The sequence below is a fragment of the Triticum dicoccoides genome, chromosome 3A (assembly GCF_002162155.2).
Source record: "Triticum dicoccoides isolate Atlit2015 ecotype Zavitan chromosome 3A, WEW_v2.0, whole genome shotgun sequence".
Taxonomy (NCBI): domain Eukaryota; kingdom Viridiplantae; phylum Streptophyta; class Magnoliopsida; order Poales; family Poaceae; genus Triticum; species Triticum dicoccoides.
Window position 1 is genome coordinate 390,990,350 of NC_041384.1, and position 23,526 is coordinate 391,013,875.

The window sequence follows — 23,526 nt, forward strand, 5'->3', positions numbered from 1 at the left end:
ATGATAACATAATTGGATCACATAACAAAACCTCAACATGCAACAAAGAATCACTCCAAAGTTTCTATCGGAGAACATAGGACAAAAACATGCATCAACCCCTATGCATAGATTACACCAATGTCACCTCGGGAATCCACGAGTTGAGTGCCAAAACATACATCAAGTGAATCAATAGAACATCCCATTGTCACCATAGATATCCCATCACAAGACATACATCAAGTGTTCTCACATCCAATAATCAATCCAACATAACGAAACCTCAAAGAGCAAGACTCAATTCATCACAAGAAGGTAGAGGGGGAGAAACACCATATGATCCAACTATAGTAACAAAGCTCGCAGTACATGAAGATCGTGCCAAATCAAGAACACGAGAGAGAGAGAGAGAGATCAAACACAAAGCTACTGGTACATACCCTCAGCCCCGAGGGTGAACTGCTCCCTCCTCATCATAGTGGCCGCCAGGATGATGAAGATGGCCTCCGGTGATGGTTTCCCCCTCCAGCAGGGTGCCAGAACGGGCTCCCGATTGGTTTTTCGTGGCTATAGAGGCTTGTGGCGATGGAACTTCCGATCTAGGGTTCTTTTCATAGGTTTCTATATTTATAAGAATTTTTGGCATCGGAAACAAGTCAAGGAGGTGCCTGAGGGGCCCACAAGCCCTCAAGGCGCACCCTGGGGGTAGGGCACGCCCCCTGTCTTGTGGACTCCTCAGGACTCTTCTGGTCCAACTCCAGTGCTTCGGGGTAGTTTTTGGTCCATAAAAAATCACCGTAAATTTTCAGCCTATTCCAAGAACTTTTATTTCTACACAAAAAACGACACCACGGTAGTTCTGCTGAAAACAGCGTCAGTCCGGGTTAGTTTCTAATAAAATCATACCAAAACCATATAAAATTGTTGCAAACATGGCATGAATACTTCATAAAATTATAGATACGTTGGAGACGTATCAGCATCCCCAAGCTTAATTCCTGCTCGTCTCGAGTAGGTAAATGATAAAAGAAAGAACTTATGAAGTGTGAATGCTACCTAACATATTTATCAATGTAATCTTCTTTATTGTGGCATGAATGTTCATATCCATAAGATTCAAAAAAAAAGTTTAATATTGAGATAAAAACAATAATACTTCAAGCATACTAATAAAGCAATCATGTCTTCTCAAAATATCATGGGTAAAGAAAGTTATCCCTACAAAATCATATAGTCTAGATATGCTCTATCTTCATCACACAAAATATTTCATCATGCACAACCCTGATGACAAGCCAAGCAATTGTTTCATACTTTTAATGTTCCCAAGCTTTTTCAGCTTTCATGCAATACATGAGCGTGAGCCATGGATATAGCACTATAGGTGGAATAGAATATGGTGGTTGTGGAGAAGACAAAAAAGAAGGAGAAAGTCTCACATCAACTAGTCAAATTAGTGGGCTTTAGAGATGCCCATCAATTAATATCGATGCAAGTGAGTAGGGATTGCCATGCAACGCATGCACTAGAGCTATAAGTGTATGAAAGCTCAAAAAGAAACTAAGTGGGTGTGCATCCAACTTGCTTGCTGACGAAGACCTAGGGCAATTTGAGGAAGCCCATCATTGGAATATACAAGCTAAGTTCTATAATAAAAAATTCCCACTAGTATATTGAAAGCACAAGTGGTCCCTAGGTGATTTTGGTAATTAATGTGTCAACATATCTCTTGTTGGACTAATACTTTTATCTAGTATATTTCAGATAAATTCAACAGTGGCATGGCATGGACAAGAGGATGTGAAACCCCGTCAAAATGCTAAGGACACATGTTGGCAAAAGCTCAAGACTCATCATTTATATTTTAGTGATCCAAGATCACATTGAGTCCATAGGAAAGACAATACTATTAAAAGGGGATGAGGTGTTGCTTATGGTCTACTTGCTCAAAGTGCTTAGTGATATTGCTCCAAATCCCTCAACCATTTTCTCTTCCAAATATGTCCAAAACTCAAATTCAAACTCGGCCCCACCGAAATGATCCATCCGGCGCCACCGAGATCAGTTGACGTAGCCACTGCCAGAAACCCTAGCAATACGGATCTCGGTCTCATCGAGATGGCCCTGCAAACTCTTTGTTGCCTATTGCAATTATTTGGGTCTCACCGAAATGTGCAATCGGTCCCACCGAGTTTGCTTGACCAACTCTCTGTTTGCTCTTTGCTGAAATCGGTCTCACCGAGTTCAAGCAATCGGCTTCACCGAGATGAGGTTTTTCCCAAGCCCTAGCTAGCACATCGGTCTCACCGAGTTCTTCCAGTCGGTCCCACCGAGATTCCTAATGTTCACATTTTGAACTGAATCGGTCTCACCAAGTTCTTCTATTCGGTTTGACCAAGTTGGGTCAAATGTATGTAGCAGTTGGATTTTGTGCGGAGGCTATATATACCCCTCCACCCCTTCTCCATTTGTGATAGAGCCATCAGAACGTACCTACACTTCCACTACACATTTTCTGAGAGAGAATCACCTACTCATGTGTTGAGACCAAGATATTCCAGTCCTACCACAAGAATCTTGATCTCTAGCTTTCCACAAGTTTCTTTTCGCTCAAATCATCTTTCCACCATAGCCAAATCTGTGAGAGAGAATTGAGTGTTAGGGAGACTATCATTTGAAGCACAAGAGCAAGGAGTTCATCATCAACACACCATCTACTACCTTTTGGAGAGGGTGTCTCCTAGATTGGTTAGGTGTCGCTTGGGAGCCTCCGACAAGATTGTGGAGTTGAACCAAGAAGTTTGTAAGGGCAAGGAGATCACGTAGTTTGTGAAGATCTACCCGAGTGAGGCAAGTACTTCGTGAGCGATGGCCACGGTGGGATAGACAAGGTTGCTTCTTCGTGGACCCTTCATAGGAGGAGTGCTTCGTGGACTCAGGCAACCTTACCCTTCGTGGGTTGAACTCTCCATCAACATGGATATACGAGAGCACCACCTATCGGAACCATGCCAAAAATCTCCGTGTCTTCATTGCGTTTGCACACTCCAAACCCATCCCTCTACTTTCTTGCAATTAGCATGCCTTACTCTTGCCGTTGCTCATACTCTTGCCATGCTTGCTTGAAATGTATTGTGAATGCTTAAACTTGTGCTAAAACTCCACCTCAACTTGAAGAAATTAAAAATTGCCACTTGTACTTGTTGAGGGTCTAATAACCCCCGCCTCTAGACCCCTCTTCTCGATCCTTTCATATGCGAAAGTGATAAAATAAGAGACTCTCTATCATGAAGAACATAGTGCTACTTTGAAGCACAAGTGTGGAAAAAGGATAGTAACATTGTCCCTACTCTCTTTTTCTCTCATTTTTTTATTTTCTTTTTTTATTTGGGCTCTTTGGCCTCTTTTTTATTTTGGGCTCTTTGGCCTCTTTTTTATTTTGGGCTCTTTTCCTATTTTTATTTTATGTCCCGAGTCTCATCCCAACTTGTGAGGGAATCATAGCTTCCATAATCCTTTCCTCACATGGGACAATGCTCTAATAATGATGATCATCACACTTTTATTTACTTACAACTCAAGAATTACAGCTTGATACTTGGAACAAAATATGACTCTATATGAATGCCTCCGGCGGTGTACCAGGATGTGCAATGATCAAGAGTGGCATGTATAAAAATATGAACGGAGGCCAAGCCAAAAATACTATGCCAACTACATGATCATGCAAAGCAATATGACAATGGTGGTATGTGTCATAATAAATGAATGGTGGAAGTTGCATGGCAATATATCTCGGAATGGCTATGGAAATGCCATAATAGGTAGGTATGGTGTCTGTTTTGAGGAAGGGTATATGGTGGGTTTAATACACCGGCGAAAGTTGCGCGATACTAGAGAGGCTAGCAATGTTGGAAGGGTGAGAGTGCGTATAATCTATGGACTCAACATTAGTCATAAATAACTGACATACTTATTGAAACAATTTATTAGCCATCGAAATAAAGTACAACATGCATGATACTAGGGGATATATTGGTAGGAAAAGACCATCGCTCGTCCTCGACCACCACTCATAAGGAAGACAATCAAAAAATAAATCATGCTCCGACTTCATCACATAACGGTTCACCATACGTGCATGCTTTGGGAATTACAAACCTTAACACAAGTATTTCTACCAATCCACAATTACTCACTAGCATGACTCTAATATCACCATCTTTATATCTCAAAACAATATGCAAGGAATCAAACTTCTCATAGTATTTAATGCTCTTTATATGAAAGTTTTTACTATACCCCTCTTGCAACTGACAAACTACTCCAAAAAGATATAAGTGAAGATCAACGAGTAGTTGAATAATTATGTAGCTATGTGAGGACTCTCTCTCATTTAAAAAAATAAGGTCTTGGGATATTATTAAAACAGCAAGCAAAACAAAATAAAATGGCATTCCAAGGATAGCACATATCATGAGAAGGAGCAAAAACTTAGGCTCAACCGAGGCTAATCGATAATTGTTGATGAAGAAAGATGGGATGCCTACCGGGGCATCCCAAAGCTTAGATACTTGAGACTTCTTGAAATATTATTTTGGGATGCCTTGGGCATCCCCAAGCTTGAGATTTTGTGTCTCCTTAATTCCTTTTATATCACGGTTTCCCTGAATCCCAAAAACTTCATCCACACAAAACTCAACAAGAACTCATGAGATAAGTTAGTATAAATCAAATGAAAAGCCTTATCATTCTCTACTATATAAAATCACTAAAATTATTATTTAACATTGCATACTAAGAGCCTCTACATATTTAATACTCCTATCCTCAAATAGAATCATTAAACGAGCAAACATATGCAAACATAATAGCAATCTGTCTAAACAAAATAGTCTGTAAAGATTGCAAGAGGAACCATAATTCCCTAACTACAAAAATTCTAAAATGTTACCACACCATAGAAAATTTGTTATTGCTCAACGTGTAAAAATTTCAAGATTTTATCACGTTTTGACTTTCCAGAAGAATTCAGACAATGATAGAAAACTTTCTGTATTCAAAACAGCAACATATAGACTTGCAAAATAAGCATGATAAAGGCTATAGTTGACCTTTTTATTGAACTAAAAGATGCAAAAGATTATTCTAAATAACAACAAGCAAATCCTAATAAAAGAAAATGACACTCCAAGCAAAACTCATATCATGTGGTGAATAAAAATATAGCCTCAAGTAATTTTACCGATGGATTGAAGACAAAAGAGGGGATGCCATCCGGGGCATCCCCAAGATTAGATGATTGCTTGTCCTTGAATATTACCTTGGGGTGCCTTGGGCATCCCCAAGCTTAGGCTCTTGACACTCATTATTCTGTAGCCCATCGAAACTTCACCCAAAACTTGAAAACTTCACAACACAAAACTCAACAGAAAATGCGTAAGCTTGGTCGGTATAATAAAGCAAATCACCACTTAGGTACTGTTGTGAATGTCGGTGTCAAAACCGACCGATCTAGGGTAGGGGGCCCGAACTGTGCGTCTGAGGATCAAAGGTAACAAAGGACAGAGGGAACACGAAGTTTACCCAAGTTCGGGCCCTCTTAATGGAGGTAAAACCCTACGTCCTGCTTGATTGTATTTGATGAGTATAGGGGTTACAAGAGTCAATCTACCTCGAGATCGTAATGGGTAAACCCTAGATGTCTAGCCTACATGAATTCTGATAGCTTCTACGGACTAAACCCTCCGGTTTATATAGACACCGGAGGGGCCTAGGGTTGTAAAGAGTCGGCTTGCAGAAGAAGGAAATTATACATCCGGACGCTAATCTTGCCATCCACGCATAGGAGAGTCCTATCCGGACACAGGGGAAGGTCTTCTACCTTGTATCTTCATGTTCCATCAGTCCGGCCCATATCACACAGCCCGGACACCCGAGGACCCCCTAATCCAAGACTCTCTCAGTAGCGCCTAAACCAGTCTTCAACGATGATATGTTCGGCACACGACTTGTCTTCGGCATTGCAAGGCGGGTTCCTCCTCCCGAATACTTCAAAGCAATCTTCTGAATAAAATAACTGTATGCGGCTCTACATGACAGTCACAACCGTCAACCACGAAGGCAAAAATATTTAATCAAAATAATGCTTTTCAACTGACAACTTTTCCGCGAAACGCCACATCTAGCCTCTTTAACATTTCGAACAGTTTTTTCGCCTCCTGCTTCGTGCTTCGAGGCGCGACCTCTATTGACACGTCTTGTCAAAACAAAGATCGAGTCCTCTTATCACGGGATCCTCATCAATATGAGTTTGGGTAATCCAACCGTGCCATTCACACGACCCCCTGGGAACAGGCGAGTTTTAAGGCTCGAGGTGGGGGCGCTTGATATTCACTGCCTATATAAGTGGATAAAGATCCCCTTTTTCCTCCCCATGCCCTCTTCCTTCTCCTGCTTCCCATCCTCAAGCTCCAGAGCCCAAGCTTCAATCTTTCCCACCGCCACCAACCTCACCAGCCATGTCTGTATCCGGCTCGAAGGGCAAGAGGGAGGCCTCCTCCATCACGGAGAAGGACGTCAAGGAGATCCAGGAGGTGGGGTACCTATCCGCGGACATCGCACACAGGCTCCCTGCCAAGAAGCAGGTTATCCTAACCCCATAGCCCGGCGAAAGGGTTGTGTTCATCCCTCACTTCCTCCGCGGACTAGGGTTTCCCCTCCACCCCTTTGTCTGCGGCCTCATGTTCTACTACAGGCTAGACTTCCATGATCTAGCCCCAAATTCTATCCTCAACATCTCGGTGTTTATCGTCGTGTGTGAGGTGCTACTCCGCATCCCCCCACACTTCGGCCTATGGCTAAAAGTCTTCAACGTGAAGCCGAAGGTGGTCGACGAGCAGCATGCGGACTGCGGCAGTGCCATGGTGAGCAAGCTTCCCAACACCACTTGGCCTAAAGGGGCCTTCGTGGAGATCGTCAAGGTGTGGTAGCAGGAGTGGTTCTACATCACCGAACCCTGCGGCGCCAGATGAGTGGCCACTCCTGAGTTTAGATTCAGACCCCCTATGCGGCTCGCTTCGTGGACAAACAAGGGTCTGGACTGGGGGTTGATACGTCTCCAACGTATCTATAATTTTTGATTGTTCCATGCCATTATATTATCTATTTTGGATTTTTAATGGGCTTTGATATGCTCTTTTATATTATTTTTGGGACTAACCTATTAACCGGAGGCCAAGTGCCAGTTTTTGTTTTTTCGCCTATTTCAATGTTTCGCAGAAAAGGAATACCAAACGGAATCCAAACGGAATGAAACCTTCGTGATGATCTTTCTTGGACCGAAAGCAAACCAGGAGACTTGGAGTGGAAGTATGGAACTCCATGAGGCGGCCACGAGGCAAGAGGGCGCGCCAAGGGGGGTAGGCGCTCCCCCACCCTCGTGGGCCCCATGAAGCTCCACCGACATACTTCTTTCGCCTATATATACCCTTATACCCTAGAAACACCAGGGGGAGCCATGAAACCACTTTTCCATCGCTGCAGCCTTCTAAACCCGTGAGATCCCATCTTGGGGCCTTTTCCGGCGATCTGCCGGAGGGGGAATCGATCACGGAGGGCTTCTACATCAACACCATAGCCTCTTCGATGAAGTGTGAGTAGTTTACCAAAGACCTTTGGGTCCATAGTTATTAGCTAGATGGCTTCTTCTCTCTTTTTGATCTTCAATACAAAGTTCTCCTCGTTGTTCTTGGAGATCTATTTGATATAATACTCTTTTGCAGTGTGTTTGCCGAGATCAGATGAATTGCGGGTTTATGAACTTGATTATCTATGAATATTATTTGGTTCTTGTAAGACCCCCAGTGTCATGCTACAGTAACCCACCGTGATTAAGCTAATCATTTTACTAAATAGTGTTTAATCACCTTTGATTCAAATATCCTTTGAAATTTCCACTTTCAAGTCAAATTCAATTTGCAAGTGAAATATGAAGTTGCACAAAAGTTGCTGCAAAATAGTTCATCTTTTACCCTAAATTCCATAACATTTAATTGTTAAGGAAAACAACATCACCTCCAAGCCAAGATGGACTTTAGCGATTAGAACAGTGCTATTTCACCATTTTAAAATGCTATTTTATTTGTGAAAATTCCAATTAGATTCAATTGTCCCTCAAACTATTTGTGGCAGTGCCAAATACTACAAAGAATTTAAGTGGTCTAGTCCCACCTTTTTCAAGGTATTTTGGTAGCCCATACTTTTCCCTTTGTCTCTGTTTTAATAAAACAAAAAGAAAACAGAAGCCTAAAAGGAGAAAAGGTGAAAAAAAAAGGACCCCCGGGCCCCTTGGCCCAAAAGGCCAAGGCAGCCCAACTGGACCAACCGGCCCAACCCTTCCCCGGGTCGTCTCTCCCTCTCCTCCCCTGTACGACCGACTGGGAGGGGGCTCCCGCTCGTCCCCGCCGGACCTGGCACCGCGCCCCATACGCCACCGACGGGAGGATAAGGCCGCCCCCCCTGGCGCCTCGGTTCCCCCCTGGCCTCACTCCCGCTCTCATCCACTTCCTCCCTCTCCCAGACATTCCCCTCTCCAGTTCTGCCCCACTCTAGAACGCCTCCGACGCAGTTGTTGCCGTCGACCTGGCGGCCATCGTCGCCCCCACGCCAAGCTGGGAGGTCCCGCGGAACCGCCGTCTTCTGCTTCGTCTTCCTCGCCCACGAGCTCAAGCCCAGAGCCACCGCATCGGCCGGATCGATACCATCTCCTTCCTCGGTCATCGCCGTCGTTCATCATCGATCCGTCGCCTCTGCATCTCCTAAGTCACCAACAGGCCTCCGTGTGCCTCTGTGGTGAGCTCCTCGACCGATTCCCCTCGTTTTCCCCTTCGATCCGTGCCGTTCTACCCCACTGTTCGCCGTGGACCGAGCCCCCGAGAGCTTCCATGTACGTGTGTGTGCGTTCTCTAAGCTGTTGCTGCTCCTTGCACGCTGGTACTGCTGCCGCTCCTGTGCAACCCTGCTACTGCTCCTCACCGCGCCTGCGTCCCGCGCGTGCGGACCTCGCGCCTCTGCGAGCCGGCGCTCGCGCCCGCGCCCGCTCACCCCGCCGTTGGCCGCGCTCACCGCGTCCCGCAGCCACGCCTCGTACGCGTCGCTCCTGCATCGCCCGCGCTCCACCCGTGACCTGCCTGCGTGAAGCCGCGGTCCCTGCTGCTCGGCTGCTACCTTGCCGCTACTTTGTCGATGCTTCATACTGCTGTCGCTACTGCTGACTCCTGTTGCTTGCTTCTGCTATGCCGCTGTTTTGCTTGCTGCTGTCGCCGCTCGTTGTTTTTGCTGATGCTCCTAAGCGTTGCTCCTGAGTGCTAGTTACTTCTGCTTCTACATACTGCAACTTGCCGCTGCATTTTCCTCCTGATGCCGTTGCTACTTGCTGCTAATGGCCATGCCCGTGGCCATGTCCAAGCACATGTGGTGTGCGTGTGTATGCACATCCACCACCGGCCGGCAGTGCAAATTATCTTAGGGACTAATTACTAGTTAGTTTTACTACTAGCCAATAACAATGGCCCCCACTATTAGCTAATCTAATTTAATTAAAGTCTAGTTAACCATAGGCAATGACACGCGGGACCCATAGGAACTATTCACTGGTTGACCCAGTCAACAGCTGACTGTACTGTTGACTTTGACCTGGCCCTACATGTGATTGACTGTGGCTGGCAACACACTTGGTGACAAGTGTAATTTTACTGTTTTATTTTCGAAATAGTAATAAATCCAGAAATTCATAAAATCTATTAAAACTTTGAAAAATAATATAAAATAATCCGTAACTCGTATGGAAAAGTGTTATACATGAAAGTTGCTCAGAACGACGAGGCAAATCCGAATACACGGTCCATTCGTCCGCCACGTGCCCCTGGCATAGCGAACATGCAACCTTTCCCCTCCGTTTTGTCTGTCCGAAAATGCTAAACTTTGAGAAAACTTTCCCGGATGTTGTCCCCCTTCGCAGGTACCGTGTAACACCGCGTTAGAACACCTCTAGTGCTGCTTTTGTCTTGTCTTGCATAGTATTGCACTTGTTTGCTCTGTACTTACTGTTTCTTCCACCTCTTCTCTCCGGTAGACCCCGAGACCGTTGCTGATGCCGATGTGATCGACTACGTCAACGTCGACCCTTCTTCCCTTTCAGCGGAGCTTCCAGGCAAGCCCCCCCTTTGATCATCCCGATATCGCCCATTTCATTCTCATGCTTGCATTAGATTTTGCTATTGTTATTGTTTGCTCCTATTCTGATGCATAGCCTGGTTTTGTAACCTGCTTATTGTTACCTTACCCACTTATCCTAAACTGCTTAGTATAGGTTGGTTAGTGACCCATCAGTGACCCCCACCTTGTCCTTGTTGCCCCTGCTTCATCATCGAAGACCCGATCAACGGGATTGAAGACCAGGCCCTGGCACCGCACATCACTTTCCCTTAGTTGCTCGACACTACTAGGTTACTATCAAGTGCCGAGGGTGAGAACTCATCAGCACTTCTGATGTTAACCCTATAGAGTAGCTATTCGGTCGTGGACATCGAGAGTGATTTCCTCCTTAATCACTTCCGTTACGACTAGTCGTGCAACCCCTCAAGAGTGAACCTCGATGGTGGTTTCTCTTATGTTCACCTTGATGATTACATCGAGTGGAATCCACCGAGGGTGGTTCCTCAGGGTTCCCCTTGGTGTTAGACACACAGTTACTATGGTTACTATACTTTACATTGAACCATGTTACTAAAGACGGGTCGGCCCTGAAGGGTACCCGCGCGAGCTTAATTGCGAGTGATGTGGAGTCGGGTTGACCTGGAGGGTGCCAGCGAGATAATTACGAGGCGTGGCCGGGCATTCCTAGCCCTTGCCGCAAGTCCTCGAGACGGGGCGACGGGGTCACATCTTTCGTGAGTCTCTGCTTGTTACCGCGCGTTCCTAATCCACTATGATTTGGATATTTGATCCGAGGGGCCTCTGGCCTGATAGCACTAACCATCACGTGGGCATAGTATGGGCGTTCTGCGTCGTATGCATCAGCCAAAGCTTAATAGACGTCATGCGATTGAGCGGCGCGCGCCGGGTTGGACTGGTAAGCTCCTGCCTTTTTAAGGAGGTAGCTAGGTCTGCTCACCGGCCGCCCACGCAACATGCAGGAGTTCCCGGGGCGATGGCCCAAGACCCCTAAGGGCATAGGTTTAGTCTGGCGTGCTTGACCTCTCTATTAAGCCTAGGTCGGGTTGCGGCGTATTGTTTGGCCGAGGCCGGGCATGACCCAGGAAAGTGTGTCCGGCCCGAGTTAATCAAGCGTCGTGGGTAAGTTGGTGCACCCCTGCAGGGAAGAAAACATCTATCGATAGCCTGTCCTATGGTAACGGACACTTGGAGTTGTATCCCGATCGATACAACTAGAACTGGATACTTGTGATGAGAAATGAATGGATATGAGAAATGGATAGTATGGCTCTGGGATTGCTTTCTCACAGGGATTCGAGAAAGGATCTCTGGCCAAGGTTGATAACACTACTATTACTTTACATTATGTTGATCTGTACTCTTCTAAATGCTGCAAGATGCTTGAAGATACTTGAAGATGCTAGTCTTCGATAGGCTAGGCTTTCCCCTTCTTTCTGGCATTCTGCAGTTTAGTCCACAGATACATCCCTTTTCCTTTGATACAGATGCATACTTAGATTAGATCTGATGTAAGTCTTGCGAGTACTTTGGATGCGTACTCACGGTTGCTTTGTTATCTCTTTTCCCCCATACCCGATTGTTGCGACCAGATGACGGATCCCAGGAGCCAGACGACACCACTGAAGACTACTGCTACCCCGAGGGTGCCTACTACTGCGTGACGGCCGCTGACGACTTGGAGTAGTTAGGAGGCTCCCAGGCAGGAGGCCTTGCCTTTTTGATCGTTGTTGCTATTGTGCTAGCCTTCTTAAGGCAAACTTGTTTAACTTATGTCTGTACTCAGATATTGATGCTTCAACTGACTCTTGTGTATTCGAGCTTATGTATTCGAGCCCTCGAGGCCCCTGGCTTGTAATATAAAGCTTGTATTATTTTAATTTGTGTCTAGAGTTGTGTTGTGATATCTTTTCGTGAGTCCTTAATTTTGATCGTGCACATTTGCATGTATGATTAGTGTACGGTCAAATCGGGGGCGTCACAAGTTGGTATCAGAGCCGATTGCCTGTAGGTAGCCCCCTTTCCAACTCCTTGGCCGAAGTTGAGTCTAGTCACTGAAAAACTTTTTACTAACATGGTTGTGTGTCTTACGGGCCCACGTCGCCATTGGGTGGTATTAGGATCTTTTACTACTTGTCTATACTCTGGGATTCTGATATCTCTTCCATTCGGGTTAAATGGTTTTGCTAACTCTAACTCTAGGTTCTCGTAAATACTTTCTCCCGGAGAGCCCCTTTATTCCAGATGATGGCCTGCTTCACCAGAAGATTCCGAAGGTACCCTTCAGTATTTCCCGAGACTTTTGTGCTTGTCGCTTTTGCAACTCGCTACCTCCGATATATCCTTACGGATAACTTCATACCCTTGTCGTTCAAACAATCATTCCCAGTTGCTCTTTTTATTACAAGATGCATCGAATTATTCTTCGACTTTTAAGAATCCCCTATGTCACTGCCTTGTGATTCTTTGCCACATGAATACATCTACGAATAATTCCTCACACTTATCGGGGATTCGTTCATCCCTAGTTGATCATAGTCTCACAAAATTCTTCGAATGCAATTCGATCTCCCGAAGATCCTCTAAAGCCTAGTGCTCCCGAAAGTTTTGCCTGCCTGCATTATGGTTAAGTCCATATGTCTGGCAATATTCATTAAACATCCTTTGTCATTGTCATCCTGAGCCTATTGATTCACTATGTTGCGATTGCTCGCAATCATCATTCGAACCCTGAAATTTGACCTTCCTGCTCATAAGTCATTCTGGACATGAGCTGGTTCTCGGCAAACCAAACCTTAATTGATTGTCGATCTATATCTATTCAACTTACTCATCTTTTGATCAGCGTGTCTGCTTCTGATCTTCTAATTTGGAAATCATAATTCCTTTGCATTTGAGCTTTGAATTAGTCAGTTGTTTCTATAATCCAATGCCTTTGCATTCTTTCCTTCTTCTGATTGAGTACTGACACTCAAATCAGATCCATTGAGGACCGTTGAATCCTTTGTTGGATTATTATCTGGCAGTTTCCTTCATGTTCAAAATTTTGTGCGCTCTTCCCCTGACACATAATGCCTTTGGTAAATTCTATCATCTGCTTTTGTCAACCATGCTCTGCTTTCGAGCTGGTATATTTTAATCCTGAAGTTAGTGGTATATGTTCCTAAGATACCCCTACGGGTTGAACATATGCCTTCCTAATCCGTGTGAACTCGAAAGAGATGTGAGTCAAACTCTTCTGGTGCTTCACCAGATAATCTTTCGCACTACAAATTCTTCGAAAACAAGGAGTGAATGGAAGGTTATGCATTGAAGAAGTGGGAGTCGACCTTGAACACTTGTGTTCATGCCCATGGACCCGATGTAAAACTTATCATGGAAGCTACTCATAAAAATAATTATTTCTTTGGTACAAGCTCATCTTGTATCTATGAATTGATCCTTTACAATCGTGGTTCCGACCATATTTCCTCCTTGATTCCATTTACTGGATAAGTTAAAATACCTATCCTCTGCAAATCATTTCCCCCGTCCAACCTCTACTCCGATTTACCTTCCGGTGTTACACCTAGTACTTGATACTGGGAAGATTTATACCCCATCACATCATTTCTAGCCTGATCGGCTATATTTTTATCGTGTCAACTTTTAACTGTGCTACCTGGTCCTTATTCCCGGAGCACAACCTTGCGACGACGAGCGAAGCTTACGTCGATCTTCTTCACCTTATCATTTCACCTCGAACAACAAGCTTGATTTCGAGTTTGTGTCGTATCTGTGGTTCCAATAGCCTTTCGCTTCATCCTTCCTGTTGCTTGATGTCGTCGCTCCTCGATGGCATCTTCCTAGAGCCTCTCAACAAATGCGTCGTGATCAGCATCAACATTTTGACTTCTGTTGAGATGACAATTGAATTCATGGTGAGAAATACCATCCTTGACCTTCAATGATTTGAGTTATCATCGACAACCCCTTGTCTTCCTTCCAACACATGTTTGATCATGTCTTGGTTATACCTTGGACTCCTTGCTATTCCTGAAATTGTTCCTTGAGTATTTCTTGTGATCTTCAACTCCAACCCCTACTTGGAACACCATGTTAATGCTACCTCGGAGCATGACTGAGGTTTTCCGAATATCAACAAGAACATTGGGAGTGCAATGCTAACTGTTCTTGATCAATTATCCAAACACTGTTGTATGGGTAAACCTCATAAATTCCTTGCCCCTTTGTCTAAATGGTTTAATACTTGGAGCCCTATCATGCTTTGCTTTTCCTTGGGAAGGATATACTCCCAACTCTTCCTTTCCATTGGATTATTTGATCTGATAATCATATTTTTCCTGCCCATTGGTTTGTTTAAACCTTTCTTGTGATGTATATGGTATAATCAGAAATAAATTCTTATAAAACACCCCGATGTACAACCTTGTCAGTGAGACCCTGTTACTATTGTTGCTGACATTTTGGTATCACCGATGGACACGAATTTTGTCTATTGGTCCGCCTCGAATTAACGAGCAGGAAAATGGTTCTCTTCGTCCCTCACCCATGGTACTGATGTTGTTACCGACATAACTAACAGACTATCCTTTGACATATTTTTGTCGCAGCCAGTAAGATGTCACCACCCTCCCTACTATCGATCGATTTTCATCACAGTTCCACAGGATCGGAACCCTCTCCTGTACAACCTTGATTCTGAAGTATCCTATGCCCTTGGTTTTGTGTGTTATCACGAGCCACCTTTCGAGATATGATCTATTCCCGATGCTCTGAACCCCTTTTCACACTCTGTTCAGGTATCGATCAGATGTACATTCACTTGAAAACTTTTTATTGTACCTTCATACTTTGCTCTCGATGTTTCCTAAGTTTCAAATTGAGAGGTGCCTCTATGCCACGTTCACTGAGATAGCCCCCAGGTACCTATCTTGTGTTGAGCTCCGTCCTTCCCAAGTCTTTCCCCCTTACACCACCCCTTAAATCTCGGGACGAGATTTCTTGTAGTGGAGGAGATTTGTAACACCCCCAGTGTCATGCTACAGTAACCCACTGTGATTAAGCTAATCATTTTACTAAATAGTGTTTAATCACCTTTGATTCAAATATCCTTTGAAATTTCCACTTTCAAGTCAAATTCAACATGCAAGTGAAATATGAAGTTGCACAAAAGTTGCTGCAGAATAGTTCATCTTTTACCCAAAATTCCATAACATTTAATTGTTAAGGAAAACAACATCACCTCCAAGCCAAGATGGACTTTAGCGATTAGAATAGTGCTATTTCACCATTTTAAAATGCTATTTTATTTGTGAAAATTTCAATTAGATTCAATTGTCCCTCAAACTATTTGTGGCAGTGCCAAATACTACAAAGAATTTAAGTGGTCTAGTCCCACCTTTTTCAAGGTATTTTGGTAGCCAAAACTTTTCCCTTTGTCTCTGTTTTAATAAAACAAAAAGAAAACAGAAGCCTAAAAGGAGAAAAGGTGAAAAAAAGGACCCCCCGGGCCCCTTGGCCCAAAAGGCCAAGGCAGCCCAACTGGACCAACCGGCCCAACCCTTCCCCGGGTCATCTCTCCCTCTCCTCCCATGTACGACTGACCGGGAGGGGGCTCCCGCTCGTCCCCGCCGGACCTGGCACCGCGCCCCATACGCCACCGACGGGAGGATAAGGCCGCCCCCCTGGCGCCTCGGTTCCCTACTGGCCTCACTCCCGCTCTCATCCACTTCCTCCCTCTCCCAGACGTTCCCCTCTCCAGTTCTGCCCCACTCTAGAACGCCACCGACGCCGCTGTTGCCGTCGACCTGGCGGCCATCGTCGCCCCCACGCCGAGCTGGGAGGTCCCGCGGAACCGCCGTCTTCTGCTTCGTCTTCCTCGCCCACGAGCTCAAGCCCGGAGCCACCGCATCGGCCGGATCGACACCATCTCCTTCCTCGGTCGTCGTCGTTCTTCGTCGATCCGTAGCCTCTGCAGCTCCTAAGTCACCAACAGGCCTCCGTGTGCCTCTGTGGTGAGCTCCTCGACCGATTCCCCTCGTTTTCCCCTTCGATCCATGCCGTTCTACCACACTGTTCGCCGTGGACCGAGCCCCCAAGAGCTTCCATGTACGTGTGCGTGTGTTCTCTAAGTTGCTGCTGCTCCTTACACGCTGGTACTGCTGCTGCTCCTGCGCAATGTTGCTACTGCTCCTCACCGCGCCCGCGTCCCGCGCGTGCGGACCTTGCGCCTCTGCGAGCCGGCTCTCGCGCCCGCGCCCGCTCACCCCGCCGCTGGCCGCGCTCACCGCGTCCCGCAGCCACCCCTCGTACGCGTCGCTCCTGCATCGCCCGCGCTCCGCCCGTTACCTGCCTGCGCGAAGCCGCGGTCCCTGCTGCTCGGCTGCTACCTTGCCGCTACTTTGCCGATGCTTCATACTGTTGTCGCTACTGCTGACTCCTGTTGCTTGCTTCTGCTATGCCGCTATTTCGCTTGCTGCTGTCGCCTCTCGTTGTTTTTGCTGATGCTCCTAAGCGTTGCTCCTGAGTGCTAGTTATTGCTGCTCCTAGATACTGCTATTTGCCGCTGCATTTTCCTCCTGCTGCCGCTGCTAGTTGCTGCTAATGGCCATGGTCGTGGCCATGTCCAAGCACATGTGGTGTGCGTGTGTATGCACATCCACCACCGGCCGGCCGTGCAAATTATCTTAGGGACTAATTACTAGTTAGTTTTACTACTAGCCAATGACAATGGCCCCCACTATTAGCTAATCTAATTTAATTAAAGTCTAGATAACCATAGGCAATGACATGCGGGACCCATAGGAACTATTCACTGGTTGACCCAGTCAACAGCTGACTGTACTGTTGACTTTGACCTGGCCCTACATGTCATTGACTGTGGCTGGCAACACACTTGGTGACAAGTGTAATTTTACTGTTTTATTTCCGAAATAGTAATAAATCCAGAAATTCATAAAATCTATTAAAACTTTGAAAAATAATATAAAATAATCCGTAACTCGTATGGAAAAGTGTTATACATGAAAGTTGCTCAGAACGACGAGGCGAATCCGAATACACGGTCCGTTCGTCCGCCACATGCCCCTGGCATAGCGAACATGCAACCTTTCCCCTCCGTTTTGTTTGTCCGAAAATGCCAAACTTCGGGAAAACTTTCCCGGATGTTGTCCCCCTTCGCCGGTACTGTGTAACACCGCGTTAGAACACCTCTGGCGCTGATTTTGTCTTGTCTTGCATAGTATTGCACTTGTTTGCTCTGTATTTACTGTTTCTTCCCCCTCTTCTCTCCGGTAGACCCCGAGACCGTTGCTGATGCCGTTGTGACCGACTACGTCGACGTCGACCCTTCTTCCCTTACAGCGGAGTTTCCAGGCAAGCCCCCCCTTTGATCATCCCGATATCGCCCATTTCATTCTCTCATGCTTGCATCAGATTTTGCTACTGTTATTGTTTGCTCCTATTCTGATGCATAGCCTGCTTTTGTAACCTTATCGTTACCTTACCTGCTTATCCTAAACTGCTTAGTATAGGTTGGTTACTGACCCATCAGTGACCCCCACCTCGTCGTTGTTGCCCCTGCTTCATCATCGAAGACCCGATCAACGGGATTGAAGACCGGGCCCCGGCACCGCACATCACTTTCCCTTAGTTGCTCGACACTACTAGGTTACTATCGAGTGCCGAGGGTGAGAGCTCATCAGCACTTCTGATGTTAACCCTGTAGAGTAGCTATTTGGTCATGGACATCGAGGGTGATTTTCTCCCTAATCACTTCCGTTACGACTAGTCGTGCAACCCCGCAAGAGTGAACCTCGAGGGTGGTTCCTGTTATGTTCACCTTGATGATTACATCGAGTGGAATCCACCGAGCTTGGTTCCTCAGGGTCCCCCTTGGTGTTAGACACATAGTTACTATGGTTACTATACTTTACACTGAACCATGTTACTAAAGACGGGTCGGCCCTGAGGGGTACCCGCGCGAGCTTAATTGCGAGTGATGTGGAGTCGGGTTGACCTGGAGGGTGCCCGCGAGATAATTACGAGGCGTGGCCGGGCATTCCTAGCCCTTGCCGGAGGTCCTCGAGACGGGGCGACGGGGTCACATCTTTCGTGAGTCTCTGCTTGTTACCGCGCGTTCCTAATCCACTACGATTTGGATATTTGATCCGAGGGGCCTCTGGCCTGATAGCACTAACCATCACGTGGGCATAGTATGGGCGTTCTGCGTCGTATGCATCAGCCAAAGCTTAATAGACGTCATGCGATTGAGCGGCGCGCGCCGGGTTGGACTGGTAAGCTCCTGCCTTTTTAAGGAGGTAGCTAGGTCTGCTCACCGGCCGCCCACGCAACATGCAGGAGTTCCCGGGGCGATGGCCCAAGACCCCTAAGGGCATAGGTTTAGTCTGGCGTGCTTGACCTCTCTATTAAGCCTAGGTCGGGTTGCGGCGTATTGTTTGGCCGAGGCCGGGCATGACCCAGGAAAGTGTGTCCGGACCGAGTTAATCAAGCGTGGTGGGTAAGTTGGTGCACCCCTGCAGGGAAGAAAACATCTATCGATAGCCTGTCCTACGGTAACGGACACTTGGAGTTGTATCCCGATCGATACAACTAGAACTGGATACTTGTGATGAGAAATGAATGGATATGAGAAATGGATAGTATGGCTCTGGGATTGCTTTCTCACAGGGATTCGAGAAAGGATCTCTGGCCAAGGTTGATAACACTACTATTACTTTACATTATGTTGATCTGTACTCTTCTAAATGCTGCAAGATGCTTGAAGATACTTGAAGATGCTAGTCTTCGATAGGCTAGGCTTTCCCCTTCTTTCTGGCATTCTGCAGTTTAGTCCACAGATACATCCCTTTTCCTTTGATACAGATGCATACTTAGATTAGATCTGATGTAAGTGTGGGAGTCCTGGATTAGGGGGTCTCCGGACAGCCGGACTATCTTCATTGGTCGGACTGTTAGACTATGAAGATACAAGATTGAAGACTTCGTCTCGTGTCCGGATGGGACTCTACTTGGCGTGGAAGGAAAGCTATGCAATACGTATATGGATATCTCCTCCTTTGTAACCGACCTTGTGTAACCCTAACTCTCTCTAGTGTCTATATAAACCAGAGGGTTTTAGTCCGTAGGACAACAATCACAACATACAATCATACCGTAGGCTAGCTTCTAGGGTTTAGCCTCTCTGATCTCGTGGTAGATCTACTCTTGTAATACCCATATCTTCAATATTAATCAAGCAGGATGTAGGGTTTTACCTCCATCTAGAGGTCCCGAACCTGGGTAAAACTTCATGTCCCTCGCCTCCTGTTACCATCCGCCCAAGACGCACAGTTCGGGACCCCCTACCCGAGATCCGGTGGTTTTGACACCGACATTGGTGCTTTCATTGAGAGTTCCTCTGTGTCGTCGCCGTTAGGCTTGATGGCTCCTACTATCGTCGGTAGCGATGCGGTCCAGGGTGAGACTTTTCTCCCCGGACAGATCTTTGTATTTGGCGGCTTTGCACTGCGGGCTAATTCGCTGGGCCATCTGGAGCAGATTGAAAGCTACGCCCTTGGCCATCAGGTCAGATTTGGAAGTTTGAACTACACGACCGACATCCGCGGAGACTTGATCTTTGACGGATTCGAGCCACAGCCGGGCACGCCGCACTGTCTCGATGGGCATGACCTAGATCTGCCACCAGATGGTACTCCATAGGCCGCGCCCACACCAGCTCCGACCCTTAGCTCGGAGCCAGCTGCACCAATCGAGGATGGGTGGCTAGACACCACCTCAGGGGCTGCAGTCTCAACGGTGATCGAGCCGAACACCAGCATAATCCTCTGCGCAGCCCGTGACTCCAAGGTGCCGGACTCTCCTCCGGACCCCGAATCATCCGCGCCCCTGCCAATCGAATCCGACTGGGCGCCGATCATGGAATTCACCGCTGCGGATATCTTTTAGCACTCGCCCTTCAGCGACATTCTGAATTCACTAAGGTCTCTCTCTTTGTCAGGAGAGCCCTGACCGGATCATGGCCAACAGGACTGGGATGCGGACGACGAAGAAATTCGACGCCCACCCACCACCCACTTTGTAGCCACTGTCGATGATTTAACCGACATGCTTGACTTTGACTCCGAAGACATCGACGGTATGGACGACGATGTAGGAGACGAACATGAACCAGCACCTATAGGGCACTGGAAAGCCACCTCGTCGTATGACATATACATGGTGGATACACCCAATGAAGGCAACGACGACGAGATAGCGGAGGATGACCCCTTCAAGAAGCAACCCAAGCGCCGACGTCAGCGCCGCCGCTCTAAGTCCCGCCAAAGCAAAAGTGGTGATATCGGCACAGGAGATAATAACACTCCGGATAGCGCCGAAGACAAGGAAAACCCCCTCCAGCAACAGTTAGATCAGGAGGATGAAGGAGCCAGCTCTCCTGAGAGAGCGGCTGGCGGAGAGGAGGAGGATGACAATTACATGCCCCCCTCCGAAGACGAGGCAAGCCTCGGCGACGATGAATTCGCCGTACCAGAGGATCCCGTCGAACAAGAGCGCTTCAAGCGCAGGCTTATGGCCACGACAAATAGCCTAAAGAAAAAGCAGCAACAGCTTCAAGCTGATCAAGATCTGCTAGCTGACAAATGGACTGAAGTCCTCGCAGCCGAGGAATATAAACTCGAGCGTCCCTCCAAGAGTTACCCAAGGCGCAGGTTACTATCCCGACTGGAGGAAGAAGAGTATGATACGGCTGATCTGCCACCTCGTGGCCGCGATAGAGAGGCATTCATGCCGAAAGCTCAGCCTCCACCCCAACGACATCCAAATAAAAAGGCATGGGGAGATACGCCAGACCTGCGAGACATATTGGAGGACAAAGCAAAGCACTCAAGATCGATCTATGGATCACGAGAGCGCACCACTCTACGAGATGGTAAATGTCATGCCGGATACAGTAAAAGCAAATCCGGCCGGGCCGAACACAGCGGGCAGGACCCATACGAGCTGCGTCGCGATATAGCCCAATACAGAGGCGCCGCACACCCCTTATGCTTCACAGACGAAGTAATGGAACATCAATTCCCAGAAGGTTTCAAACCTGTAAACATTGAATCATATGACGGCACAACAGATCCCGCGGTATGGATTGAGGACTTCCTCCTCCACATCCACATGGCCCGCGGTGATGACTTACATGCCATCAAGTACCTCCCACCAAAACTCAAAGGACCAGCACGACATTGGCTTAATAGCTTGCCAGCGGACTCCATTAGCTGTTGGGAAGATCTGGAAGTCGCATTCCTCGACAACTTTCAGGGCACTTATGTGCGACTACCAGACGCCGATGACTTGAGCCACATAATTCAGCAGCCAGAAGAATCGGTCAGACAATTCTGGACTCGGTTCCTTACAAAGAAAAACCAAATCATCGACTATCCGGATGCGGAGGCCTTAGCGGCTTTCAAGCACAACATCCGAGATGAGTGGCTAGCCCGGCACCTTGGTCAGGAAAAGCCGAAATCTATGGCAGCCCTCACGACGCTCATGACCCACTTTTGTGCGGGAGAAGACAGCTGGTTGGCTCGCAGTAAAAACATATCAAAGAACCATGGTACCTCAGATACCAAGGACGGCAACAGCAGGTCACGTCACAACAAGCATAAGCGCCGCATTAACGGTGAAAGTACTGAGGATACGACAGTTAATGCCGGATTCAAAGGCTCTAAACCCGGTCAGCGGAAAAAGCCATTCAAACAAAGTACGCCGGGTCCGTCCAGCTTGGACCGTATACTCGATCGCTCGTGTCAAATACACGGCACCCCAGACAAGCCAGCCAATCACACCAACAGGGATTGTTGGGTGTTCAAGCAGGCGGGCAAGTTAATTGCCGAAAACAAGGACAAAGGGCTGCATAGCGATGACGAGGAAGAACCCCGGCAGCCGCACACTGGAGGACAGAAGAGGTTTCCCCCGCAAGTGAGGACGGTGAACATGATATATGCAACCCACATCCCCAAGAGGGAGCGAAAGCGTGCGCTCAGGGACGTATATGCGTTGGAGCCAGTCACCACAAATTTCAACCCTTGGTCCTCCTGTCCGATCACCTTTGATCGCAGGGACCACCCCACTAGTATCCGTCACAGCGGATTCGCTGCACTGGTCCTAGACCCAATCATCGACGGATTTCACCTCACTCGAGTCCTCATGGACGGCGGCAGTAGTCTGAACCTGCTTTATCAGGACACAGTGCGCAAAATGGGTATAGACCCCTCAAGGATCAAACCCACAAAGACGACCTTTAAAGGCGTCATTCCAGGCGTAGAGGCCCACTACACAGGCTCAATTACACTAGAAGTGGTCTTCGGATCCCCGGATAACTTCCGAAGCGAAGAGTTAATCTTCGATATAGTCCCGCTCCGCAGTGGTTATCATGCACTGCTCGGACGAACCGCATTCGCTAGATTCAATGCGGTACCACATTATGCATACCTCAAGCTCAAGATGCCAGTACCTCGCGGAGTTATTACAGTCAATGGAAACACAAAGCGCTCTCTCCGAACAGAGGAGCACACCGTGGCCCTCGCAGCAGAAGCGCAAAGCAGCCTTTCAAGGCAATCTACCAGTTTGGCGTTTCAAAGCCCGGACACCTTCAAGCGCGCTCGGGGCAATAGGTAAACAGACCGCCTAACACGATCTGAGCTCGCATAGCAATACGGCGGCCACCCGAACCACAGCCCAACGATGTTGTTCGTGCCGCACGTACATCATTACGCATTAAAAATACCATGGGCACAGATGGGGAGGAGGAGGCACAACTACGGCACGTCCCAAAACGAGGCCTAAACCGCACCAGGGGCTTCCCGTTTGGTTATTTTTCTTTTTCTTTCAGGACTTCAATCTCTGGAAACACTGTCCGGCAGCTCTATTGCCGAACACATGATACAGCAACCAAGGAGGCCGATGACTACGGAATTCCCAGGTGGATTACAGATTTCACATAATTCCTCAGCTCGCCCTTGGATGGGACATAGTCCTACTCTTTTGCTCATTACACTATCTGTATCACTCTGCTTTAATGCAATTTTTTAATATACAATGCGTGACATTACGACTATTATCGCATTTTTGTTATATGTATACATATCTATGTGTTCATTAATGACGCCTAGCAACCGTACACTCTGGTACGACCAATGCACCAGGGGCTTACGTACCCACAATATGGTGTGAAAAGTCCGAACACTTCCACAAGTGCGGCATCCCGAACTTATAACATTATATGCATCA